The 12,811-nt window shown below is 46.8% G+C and overlaps 1 protein-coding gene across 14 annotated transcripts in view; it reads right to left on the reverse strand.

Moving 5' to 3' along the window:
- Shank2 (SH3 and multiple ankyrin repeat domains 2) overlaps nt 1-12,811 on the reverse strand; it is a 534,108-nt gene that overhangs the window by 508,299 nt on the left and 12,998 nt on the right. For 13 of the 14 annotated variants that reach the window (XM_087205461.1, XM_087205469.1, XM_087205467.1 and 10 more), the window contains exon 2: nt 5,612-5,711. The exons of the other annotated variant lie outside the window; for it this stretch is intronic. The gene's annotated coding sequence lies outside the window, so the exon portion shown is untranslated. The remainder of the gene's footprint in view (nt 1-5,611; nt 5,712-12,811) is intronic. 14 annotated transcript variants of the gene reach the window in all.

The following is a 12,811-nucleotide window of genomic DNA, read 5'->3' on the forward strand; positions in this document are numbered from 1 at the left end:
GGCCTTGTCTTCCAGTTGCCTAAACTGCCTCTGTCCCAGGCCAGGGACCTGTTCCCCTCTACCAGTCAATGTTCCAGCCTAGGTCTAGGCTCTGCAGCAGCAAGGAAATAAGCAGACATGCAGCAACAGCAGGAGGCAGGAGGAAGAAGCACCTTGGCACCCCAGAGCCAGGCTGCTAGGGAGACAGGGCCATATCTTCTATCCCCTGAATCCTGCCTGCCACAGTTCTGGCTCACTGCCAGCCAGCCTCCTCAGACCAGGGCTAAGGCTCAGGAAGGGTAAGCTGGTGGCTGCTACAACTGCGCTCTGGAAACAGGCTCTGGGCAGTTTGTCCCAAGTCATCCACCACCACCTGGACAAGGCTGCCAGAGGTGCCCAACGCCACACTTCATGAAGGTGCAGTAATGACCTCCCCACACCTGTCACCTCCCACTGCTCCATCACAGCCCAGCTCTGAAGCTGAGAAACCTCACTGCCTAACTCTGTAAATCCCGATTACAGCAGGAGTAGGATGACAGGGACAAAGGCCAGCCCTGGCCTTCTGACAAGAGAGGATGTTCCAACATGGCCTACAGTATCCTCCCCAGGCCTGCAGAGGACCCTCACCCCACTCTAAAGTCAGGAATGACAGGAGGGCCCTGAAGGGGGGCTGGGGGCCCAGGATCTGGCTTTACATCCTGGCAGGCACTACCTCCAAACACAACCCCAGGGTACCAAGACCCAGCCTGCAGCCTCCAAACGCCGGTTCTATGTGAGGTGTCACCCTTCTGCCCAGGGTTTTCTCAGCTCAGCTCCCATCCCAGGCTCCTCTCCACTGAAGTCATCGCTGGCCCCACAGCCCCAAGAAAAACCCAAATTCTGAGCCATCCCAGGCCCTAAGGAGCTCCAGACAGAGCAGCTCCTTCCAGGCTAACTCCTACAGACAAGGATGGTTCCATGCAAAGTGGCCAGAACGTCCCTGAGGCTCTGGTCTCCAGACTGTGGGCCATCCCTGACTAGGGTACCCACCCTCCAGGCTGCCCAGACCATGTCTTGACAGGGGGGCAGCCTAGAGCTGGGGAAACTGCCCCCTACTCCCATGTCCGTGGCATGGGTGGCAGCCCAGAAGTGCCAACCAGCATGTATATACCTGGGCTCTAGCACCTTCCCACAGGACACAGGCTCTTCCTTCCCGACCCACAGTCCCCATACAACTCTCCTCCTGCAGCCCACAGGGCCACAGGGAAGCTGGGGCAAGATGGCCTCTCCCCATGGCTGCTGCCCAAGCTCTCACATGCAGTTGAAGGCCACCAGTGTTGGACAAAGAACCAGGGACCCAAGGTGGTCTCGTCTCTGCTCGACAACAGGACATATGCACGCTTTGAGCCTCAGTGTCCATGGGGATGGAGGAGCCAACAAGTGACCTCTAGCTAGCCCTAGTTCTACCAGTTTGTCTTCCCAGAAGTCTCCATGGGCTTCCCCAAGCCCACCTGGACATGCTGCTTTGGCCACCTCAGGTACATGGGTTAACCATGGAGTTTCAGTGGATTCCACCCTGTTCCTCTTGGCTGCCCAGGCAGCAGGGTCAAGCCTAGGGGCACAGAGGGAATTTCAGATGGCACCTCTGGCCAAGACAGCTCCCTCCATGAATGTGGGCCAAGAGCCTCTCAGGCCTCAGAAGCTCCCTGTTTCCAAGACTGATGTCCCAAGGACAGGCTTCTTACCAGCATGCATGTGAGGAAGTATCCAGGACTGGTCTGTGCTGAGGACCTATAGGGGTAGTCACTCTGTCCCTAACAAAGTGGCTTCTAGCCTGGAGACTTGCCAACATCCAGCACCATCTGCCTGAGTGACACATTGCAGTTGCACTGGGTTGCCACTCAAGCCTCTACAGACTCAATTCTTCAGCAAAGCCACATATGACATTCCATAAGCGGCATCTCCCTGCTCTTCCAGCCAGTCCACAAGCTCCTCATGGACAAGGAGGGGACTCAAGAGGGACACAGAGCCCAATATGACACCGGGCATGTTCTTGATGCTCAAATCTTTCAAAATGAGACACTGTTTCACACCTATGAGGACAGGAGGCTCAAAGACAGGCACTGGCACAGGTGGAGAGACAGAAGTCCCGGTCACCACAGTGGGAATGGAAAATGGCATTCAGCTCTGGAAACAGATGGCAGTTCCTCAAAATCCTAAACATGGTGCTCCCATGAGACCCAGCAATTTCACTCCTGGGTATCTACCCATAGGAAATGAAAATACACATCCACACAAAAACACATACAATGGTCAAAGCAACAGTATTCATGAAAGCCAGAAAGTGGAAGCAGTCCAAATGTCCATCAACTTCTAACTGACAAAATATGACACAGCCATACAATGCAGTATGATTTAGTCAGAAAAAGAAATGAAGTTTTGAGGCCCACTACAAGGTGGATGAACCCCAAAGACATCATGCTAAGGGAAATAAGTTAAATATAAAAGGACAAAGATTGTGTGATTCTACTTATATGAGCTCCCTAGAATAGTCAAATCCATATACTGTACTCAGAAAGGATGGGGCTGCTGGGGGCTAGGGGCAGGGATACAGTTATTGTTTCATGGGGACAGAGTTTCCTATGGGAAAGATGAATAATTCTAGAGATGAGTGGTACTTAAGCTCCCTGAATTATGTGGTTAAACATGATTAAAATGGTAAAAATTTAAGTTATGTGTATTTTACACAACAAACTAAAGTTTTATTTACAGAAACAGGCAGTTGACAAGATTTGGCCAGAGAGCTATAGTTCATGGACCAACAAAAAATAATATACACCAGACACAGATTTGGGGAATAAATGCTTAAATGTCTTCCCAGAACACAGTCCCTGCCCAGGCCACTCTTGCAAATCCCATTGCTATCTCCCACCCAAGACTACCTCATAGAATATCAGAAGTCTGTGCATCTGATGAAGCATGGGGCGGGGTCTGATTATGCCCACAAGTGGTGAAAATAATTTGAGACAATAACAGAACACTTCAGGAAGGCACCATCCTCAACTTCATCTGATCTAATATCTTCAATAATCAACGGGAATGAGCACCATTGTAAATTAATTCCATTAATCCAAAGTGGAACCCTTCTGCTGCTAATTATGCAACATTCTGGCTACTAACTAAATTACCCCCTGAGGGCAATTTTCTGACACAGCATGAGGTGATCAGTACCAAAACTTGAAACACAGGATCCTCCAAGGCTCATCCTGTGGTCAATGCTTCTACTGCAAAATGACACTGCAGCCTGGCTTCAGGATCTGAGGTCCCACACACAGGTCTTACAGGGCAAATGGAGACCTTAGGACATTAGGAGGCCACCAGGGGAGCAGGGGATCTTTGAGGCTCCTGAAAGGGCAGAATGGAGCCACCTGAGGATATAGGACCAGCAGCTGAAGTGGAGAAAAGCCCATGTGACCTCAGCCTAGTTAAACAGGCTGTCCCTCACTGGGGTCCCAGCCCTGCCTCAAGTTCCAGAGGATCAGCATCCTGAGCTAAAAACTCAGCCCACTCATGATGTAGGATTCCTATCCTTCTCAAAGCTGAAAAGCACCAGGATGCTCTTTTGGGACTGACCTTCCCCATGACCACCAGCCCTGTCCTCTCCTGGAGATCAGTGTGGGTGTGATGAAAACATCCCAGCCAGGAGACTGACCCTAAAACACATGCACTCCTGGCTGCACGGATGGGCTTTCTCCTTGTTTCTCCCTCACTGGAACTAGTGACCACCATAGCAGGGATGGATGCTCTGAAATCAAGTGCTGTCCCATCCAGGCACTAATGGTGGTTCCCTAGTGAAGAATTTGAGAGTAACAGAGCATCGCAGCAGCATTTTATCATAGATCCATCATGGTGACAAGGAGAAGCACCAGTCTAATGGTCAAATGTCATCTTCAGAGGATGCCAGAAGAAAGGCTTGCTACAGGTTGAGGCTCAGGGAGTCCAGGCTGGGGGTAAACCATGAGCCCCAGGCCATGGAGCCATTCTGCTAGGTACCAAAACTTACTGCACTGTGGTCTTTGGGCTCTACCTCCAGCCACCAGCTATAGTGGCTGGTGAGGCCCAGGCCCAAAGAAGTAGAAGCGGTCAACTGCAGACCACATGTTCTGCTGCCAAGGGGACCTGGACAGACACTCCCTTCCCTTCTAGGCCCACTCCACCTCTAGAATAAAGAGTACCTTCTTCTCAAGGGTCCCACATCTTCCTGTCCACTGGGTGTCATATGAACAGGTACCATGGACTGTGCAGGTGGCTCCTACCAAGGGATAACATTCAGCATTGGCCCAGGACAGGAGAGAACAGAGAATGGGTTGTGTCCATATGGCTGGGACAGCAGGGATGGTGGGAACATGGTCTTCCATGGAGGCTCTGCCCCCAGTTATCTATCTATACTCTGATTTGGTGGAGGGGGCTAGCAGCAGAGATTGGGAAGTGGCTCCGAGACTACAGACACACATGAGGAGACATGCAGAAAAGAATCAAGCAAGAGCATTGGAAAGATCCAAATGATTTCAGACAAAATTGATGAACTGTGGCATTTGAGAAATAAAACCAGATGGGAGGCATAGCTGGTGGTGACCAGGGCCAGGGCCATGGGGCAGTGATCATCATATTCTGTTCCTGCCTGCTGTGTGTATGACCCCTGGGCACAGTCTCATGAGGACAGGGAGCGGGGGAACAGACACACGTGGGAACAGACAAGCAGCAATGCCACGTAATGAGCTCTCAGTGTGGGTGCCAATTAGGAAAAATGTCTAAGATGGTTTCTTAGGCCAGTTGAGAAAATGACCAAGGAGGTCTCCACCATATGCCTCCACCTTTACAGTCCCTGGTGCACAGGGGTACACCAGAGGCAGGGCCATGCACCAGAAAGAGCCCTGCCTGTGGCCAGGCAGGCCAGAAGAGGCACTCACCCTCAGGGAACCACAAATGGGAATCTAGTTGGGGAGAGCCTGCTTCTCATTGAGAAGAGGACATTTTCACTTTCGCCATGGAGTCAGTGGTAACAAAGATCAAGATCACCAAGATATTCAGCCAGTGCTGGCATGACCGACACAATAAGAGAGATGGTACAGTGAAGCCCAGAGTGGACACTTGGTAAAAGAGACACAGGTACTGGATGGTGAGCTCAGGATGTACAGACTCTGTGAAACACAGGCCCAGGGCTTCCCTATAGCTCTCCTGCACCCAGGAACCAAGAGGTGTGACCTGATACATGCAGCAATGGCAGAGGGGGCTGGAGGTACCTCCACCACCCACCTGTCTATAGCCACATTGAGTCTGGCATAGGCACAGTGGCTAGGACACCACAGAGCAGAGACAAAAGCAGACCTAGGGCCTTATGCCACAGTCCCTCTAAGTCACTCCCGCCCAAGGTCATATCACTTGTGTGCCACCTAGGCATCAGGGGGGGCTTTGTTTCCCTGTCTCCAAGGACAACTCTGTTCTCGCTCTTCCCACCCAATATGAGCATGTGGTCCAACCTCATGAACTGATGCTTCCCTGACCATGGTGCAAAGGGGGTGAGGTGGCCCAAGCATGGACCACGGCCACGGATAGACGGTACCAAGGACAAGGGAACCATATTCGTACTCACCAGAACTGTGGCAGAGGAAACCCTGCAGACAGGCTTTCTGGAACACACGCTGCCTGAGCCTTGGGTGGCCACAGCAGGGAGACTGAAGAGGCTTTCAGACCTGGGAAGACAAGGAGGCCAGGGCACCATCAGACATGACTGGTGAAAGGCCCATGTTCAAACTGCATGCAGGCTCTGATTTTCTAGGCTAAAAGCCAGAGGCTGCACTCCTGCTTGCAGGCAGATGGAAGAGACACACTTGTCCCTCTTCCTTACACAAAAGTGTGAGCAGCCACCCAGATGCTGTACAGAAAACAAACTTGGCTCTGAAAGGCAAGAAAGAAGGCAGGTCAGCCAGGGATGTGTGTGTGAGTGCTTCATGTTCTGCTCATTTCCTGTGTTCCAGGGACCCCAGCAGGCAGAGGAAAACCACAAGAAAAGCCTGGTCTCTTTAGTCAAAGGACCAGAAAGGGCAGCCCAACAGGACAAGACATTTGGCCAATGACTGCTCCAGCCAGCCAGATACTCAGAAAAGGTACCTCACGCACAGCAACAAGGCCAAGCAGGGAGTCTGGGTTTCCACTCTGTCTGCCTATAATGAGGTACCTAAACTCCTGCCAGGGTGGTGTCAAGTAAACCAGGGCAGAAAGCTAGGATATTCCACCATCAGTAACAAATTCTCCTTTCACCCCAAGTGTTGGTATAGCCAATGTGGGCAGTCTGGACCACCAGAGTTGCCTGGCAATCATAAGGCACTGTTCTTCACATACAGGTTGATGTCAGAAGATGGCAAGTGGAGAATCAGGATGTTCACCATTGCTCAATAGCAGCAAGGCTACCCCTACCCCAGTGTCAGTGGATACCTCATAGAGAGCCAGAACTCCCATGGACCCCAGCAGCAACAGGAGCCTCCCCATGTGGGCATCAATGGAGGCCAGCTGGGACATCTGGACTCACTTCTATCTGGCAGGAGTGAGGTGGTTTCCTGACCAGAAAATACCAGGTAAGCAAGAAGTTAAATTTAATTAAGATCTAGCATCTCACAGCACAATATAGAAATGTCCATGTTTCAGTAGAAAATCACTTATCATGCCAAGAATTAGAAAGATCTCAAACTGAGAAAAGACCATGAGTAGATGCCAACACCAAGGCAATCGAGATGAGTTTAATGCAGCTGTAATAACAACATTGCTGTAAGCAATTATAAATATGCTGGAAACAGAAGAGAAAACAGAAGATCCAGCAAAGAAACAGAAGATCTTAGCAAAGAAAGTAAAGACAAGGAGAAGAACCAAATGGAAATGTTGGAACTGAAAAATACAGTAACTGAAATAAAAAGCTTAGTGGATGGATTCCACTGTGGAACAGAAAGCATAGAGGAAAATGGTCAGTGACCTGGAAGATGGAAAGACAGAAATCATCCAAATTAAGCAACAGAGAGAAAAACAGACCAAAAATAAGGAGAGCCTCAGGAGCTGTGGGATTATAACAAAATACATAGCATTCAACTCAGTGGAATCCCACAAGGTCGGAAGAAAAAGGCAGGTCTGAAAAAGTACTCAAAATTTCCCAAAATGTGGCAAGAGACACAAACCTACAGATTCAAGAAGTTGAATGAATCTCAAATAGGATAAATGCAAGAAAATTCACACCAAGATGCAACATAATTGAACTTCTGAAAATGAATAACCAAAAACAGTCCTGAAAGTAATCAAGAGAAAATGAAACCTTACATACAGGGGAGAGGCAATTAGAATAGCTGTTTTTCTCATCACAAACCATGGAGGCCAAAAGAAAGTGGTGCAGCATTTGTCAAGTGATGAAAGAAAAGAAGTATTACTGTGTAATTCTATTCAGCAAAAACAGTCTAAGAAGGGAAAAATCAAGATATTCTCAGATGAAAAGGAACTGAAAGAATTTGTTGCCAACAGATCTGTTCTGAAAGAATGGCTAAAGAAACCTCTCCAAACAGAAGCAAAAAGAGAGGCAATGTTGGAAAAGCAGGAAGGAAAGAATACAGTAGGCAAAAAATATGGTACATATAAGAAGCTTTCCTTCTCTTCTCAAGGTCCCTAAATTATGCTTAACAATGAAATTGAAAATTGTAACATATTCTTACATGTTTCTAAATAGACATACAGGGAATATTTGACAATAATGCATAGGGGAAGATAAAGACTCATAAAAGGAATACATTTTACTTGAATTAGTATCACAGTAGATGGTGATAAAGTCAGATATATATGGCATAATGCCTAGAGCAACCACTTAAAAAGCTATTCAAAGAAATGCACTTAAAAACACTACTGAATACAAACTAAATAGAACTCTTAAAATGTCCAAATAACCCACATGAAGGCAAGAAAAAGAAAAAGAAACTGAAAGAACATAAGCCTTAACATATCAATAATTGCAGCAAATATAAATGGTCTAAATATACCAATTAAAAGAGGGAGAGAGAAAGAGGTTGGCACTGTAGATTTTTAAAGACACATTTATATGCGGTCTACAGGACACTAACACAGGGAAGATGAAAGTAAAAGAATGAAAAATACATTATACAAACATAATTCAAGGGCAAGCAAGCATGGCTATGTTAATATTAAGTAAAGTAGACTTCGGGGACAAGAAAATTACCACAGAGAACATTGAAAATGATAAAAGGATAATTTGAAGAAGAATCTGCACTTATACTTGGAGACTTCAACAAATATCTCAACAACTGACAGAACAGGCAAGACAGGGAAATCAGCAAGGCCACAGAAGAACTCAACACCCCTAACCAAGGGGATTGTTTATAGAACATTCCACCCAACAACAGAACATACGTTCTTTTTAATTGCTTATGGTAATTTGTAGCACTGAATGCACACATTAGAAATAAAGAAGAGTCTCAGATCAGTCTCAAATTCCACCTCAAGAAGCTAGAAAAAGGACAGCAAAACTTTTTTAGCATATGTGCTGCCGAAGCGAGTGCGGAGGAGAGCAAAACTTATGCAAGCATTCGAAACAACATATAAAACTCAATTGTATTTCCACATATTACAATGAATATGTGCTCACCAAAATCACAAATACAATTCCACTTATAGGTGTTCAAAAAACTGAGACACTTATGTGTAAATCTAACAGAACATGTATGGGGCTTCTATGCTGGGTCTATATAGCACTGATGAAAGGTATCAAAGAAGATCCAAATAAACGGAGAGAGAAATTCTGTTCATGGATTGGAAAACAACACAAGATGTCAATTCTCCTCAAACTGACACAAAGGCTAAACACAACTCAAAAATCTCAGCAAGACATCTGTGTAGATATAGACACCATAGTTCTAAATTTTACATGGCAAGGCAAAGGAGCAAGAATTAACTACAACAATTTGCAAAAGAAGAACAAAGCAAGAATTGGACTACTCCATTTCAGGCTTATTATTTAGCTCCAATAAGTGGGACTGCCTAGCTCTGGTGCAGGGAAGGGACATAGAAACAGAATGCAACAGAGCTCCCATACAAAACACACCAAGAAACCCAGCTGGCTTCTGGCAAAGGTACCAACATGGTTCAAAGGGGAAGGGTTGTCTTTACAACAAATGGTAATGGAACAACCAGACAGCCAGAGGAAAAATAATGAATGGCAACCTAAATTACATGCCTTATACAATCATTAATTCACAATGAATCATGGCCTTACATACAGAACTAAAAGAACTTTTAGAAAAAACAGAAAATATTCAGGATCTAGGATCAGGCAATGCATTCTTAGACTTGATGCTAAAAGTATAACCCACACACAGAAAAACTGCTCAGCAGGACCTCATCAAGGTTAAAAACCTCAGCTCTGTAAAGGATCCTGGTAAGACAACAGAGACAAATCATAGAATGAGAGGAAATGTTTGCAAACTACACATATAACAAAGGCCTGTGTCTATAATAAAGAACTCACAAAACTCAGTGGTAAAAATAAAAACCACAACAATTCAACTAAAACATGGGCAAAAAAGACAATGAGATATTTTACAAAAGAGGAAATACAGATGGCAAATAAGCACATGAAAAAATGTGCATCCTTGGCTATTAAAATGCAAATTAAAACGAGATGACTATACACCTATGCAAACAGTTAAAATTAAAAAAAAAAACCTTTCATTGCTTGGTGAAAAAACAGAGAAACTGGATCACTCACATATTGCTGGTGGGAAAATAAAATGGTACAGCTACTCTGGAAAACAGCATGGTGGTTTCTTAAAAACCTAAGCATGCAACTATCTTATGACTGAGAGACAACACTCCAAGCAACCATTTCAGAGAATCGAAGGCCTTTCTGTTCACAAGAGAACCTGTGAACTCAAGATTCCAGCAGCTTTACTCATCACAGCCCAAAACTGCAAGCAACCCAGATGGCTTGAAAGGGTGGACCTAAACAATATGGAACACTGTTCCACAGTAAAAAGGAAAGAACTACTGATATATGACAACCTGGACAAATTTCCAAAGCAGTGTGCTGAACTAGAGAAAGAGACAAGAGAGGGGCCAATCCCAAATGTTACTGTATGACTCCATTTCTGAATAATTATTGAAATGACAAGATTATAGAAAAGGAGAGGATATCCATGGCTGCCAGGGTTAAGGAGCTGCCGGAGTGAGAGGTAGTGTGCAGCTACGAAAGAGTAATAGGAGGGGTCCCTGTGCTGGGCATATTTGACTTTGACAGTATCAGTGTCAATGTCCTGGCTGTAACATGATGCAGCAGTTTCCTAAAATAAAAAGGTTAATTATCTGAAAAAATACACTGAAGAAAATAAAAGAAATCCCCAGAGAGTTACCATACCAGCCAGCAATTCCACTCCTAGGCATCTACCTAAAAATAACAAAACATATGTCCACACAAAACTGTGCACAGGAATGTTGGCTGCGGCACCCTTCATGATGCCAAAAAACAGAGGCATCCTAAGTGTCCACCAGCTGATGAGTGGACAGATGCAGTGGCTTATCCATATTGCTATGACTTGGGTCTTAAGTGTCCCTCAAGGTTTGTGTTACAGGGTAGGTCCTCAGGGTGTAGCTATTGGGAGGTGCTGTGGACTTTGATGAGAGGCCTAGAGACCATCAGAGGTGTGCCCTCAATAGGGACTGTAGGAGCCTGGTCTCTCCAGCTCCCCATCTCTCCCTGCTTCCTGGCTTATGGTGTGAATGGTTTGCTCTACTATGCACCCTCACAACCACCACTGCCATTTGATACCTTCACCAGAGGCCCAAAGAATGGGGCCTCCTGATCTTGGACTGGGACCTCCAGAGCTGTGAGCTAAATAAACCTTTTTTCTTTATGAGTGAATTGCCTGTGGTGTTTTGTTGTAGTAACAGGAACCTGACTGATATACTCACCCAACAGAGAATAACTAAATAACAGAACTATTTTATAATGTTAGCCTTCAGAAGTCTGTCTATTTTTACAATTGCTCATCATTGTGACTGGGGTTGAAATCGGAACTATAAGCATTCTGAAATGATTCTGTAGCTCGCCACAAACATCCTAGGCATAAAGTGGCCTAGTATTTTGAGCTTCTAGTCAACCCACCAGACCCAGCCACGTGAGGCTCAGGGCCTGTTTCCTGAAAGTCGATAGCGAGCAGCTTCTGCCAGTCTACATTCTAGCTAACTCCACATCCTCTCCTGTCACAGAGCTCACCCCTGGAGTCCTAGGGATGGGAGAAGAATGTGCAGGCCTCCCACACATGGAAGAGTCACACTGCCCCCTTGGGCAGGAAAACAGTCAAGCAGCCTGTGTTGAGGGCCCTTCTGGGACTGAGCACCAGAATCTCTCAAAGGAAGCAAAGCAAACATTCAAAGGTGTGTGAACAAGGGTCCGCAGGAACCTGGATCCCAGCAGCCAGAGTCCAGCAAAAGCCAACAGAGCCTTCATGAGAGGAGGGTTGGGAAGAAGCTCTCCAAGAAGCAGAGAAAATTCAATTTAGAGTGCAAGACCCTTCCCCTGGGATGGGCAAACACCAGACAGCTGGGAGCCTGGAGCATGGGGCCCAGGAGCTGCTGGGGATGCCACTGGGTGCGACTCCAGAGTGCAGTGAAGCTGATCCAAGGAAGCCAGGCCTACGCTGGGAACTCCAGCCTGGGCGACTTCTTGAACAAGTTGCTTGGACAGGAAAGTCCCTGCAGCAGTAGGGAAGATTGCAGGGCTGGAAACAGCCCCAAGGTACACATGAGGAGAACAGATGAAATGGGACTCACCATTCACAAACTCTATGCGGCTGTTACAATGCACAAATATGCGTTATACAAACAACTCAGTGTGGACTTTTCAGGTAGCTACCAGTCAAAGCTTCCAGGAGCAGGAAGCACCCTGATGTCCCCTCTGCCACCCTACACAGGCCACCAAGGTCCCATCAGGCCAAAAAAGAAAATAGCTCCAACATGGACTGCTTGTGGGTTGAACAAACCCCTCCCCTCTAACATACCCAGATCTTTGCACAAGGCAGCCAGAAGGACCCACCAGTTAAGGAATGGCACTGTGCAAGAGCCACTTCCTCCCTCCCTCACTACTCTCTCCATCTGCACCATGGTGGGGGTCCAGCCCTAGGCCTGGTCTGGACTGAACCCTCAAAGGTGAGGCACCCCACTAGGGCCCCAGGACCCAGCCTGGCCTCCCTGGAGGATACTAGATGAAGAGAAGAGCCACACCTCACAATTTCTTCCACACACCAGAAACCCTGCTTTGTCCTGAGACCCAAGAAGAAGGGGGCTCTTTCCCTGTAAATGCAGTGAGTGGGCAGGAGGGTATCTCAGCTGAGGAATCCAAGACTATATGGGCCTGAGGCTGAGCACAGTTTAGAAAACTCTTGAGACTCAAGACATCTGCATGACCATGTGCACAGCACCACAGCCAAAATGTGGCAGCAACCCAAGTGTCCATAGATGGGTGGCTGGGTGGGTGGGTGGATGGACAATGTGGTTGGTCTATCCACACAATGGACTATTACTCAGTCTTAAAAAGGAAGGGACTCCTGTCACACTACAATATGGATAAACTTTGAATGCACTATGCTCAGTGAAATAAATCAGGCACAAAATGACAAATATCACACAATTCCACTAATATGAGGTCTCACAATAGTCAGATTCATAGAGACAAAGTAGGATGGGAGTGCCAGGGGCTGGGGAGGAGAATGGGAGTCGATGCTTAATGGGGTCAGAGTTTTAGTTTGAGGAA

This window comes from Heterocephalus glaber, unplaced genomic scaffold, assembly GCF_053883595.1.
Source record: "Heterocephalus glaber isolate CG9 unplaced genomic scaffold, H.glaber_assembly_v1.0 deba00000594, whole genome shotgun sequence".
In the NCBI taxonomy this organism is placed as follows: Eukaryota; Metazoa; Chordata; class Mammalia; order Rodentia; family Bathyergidae; genus Heterocephalus; species Heterocephalus glaber.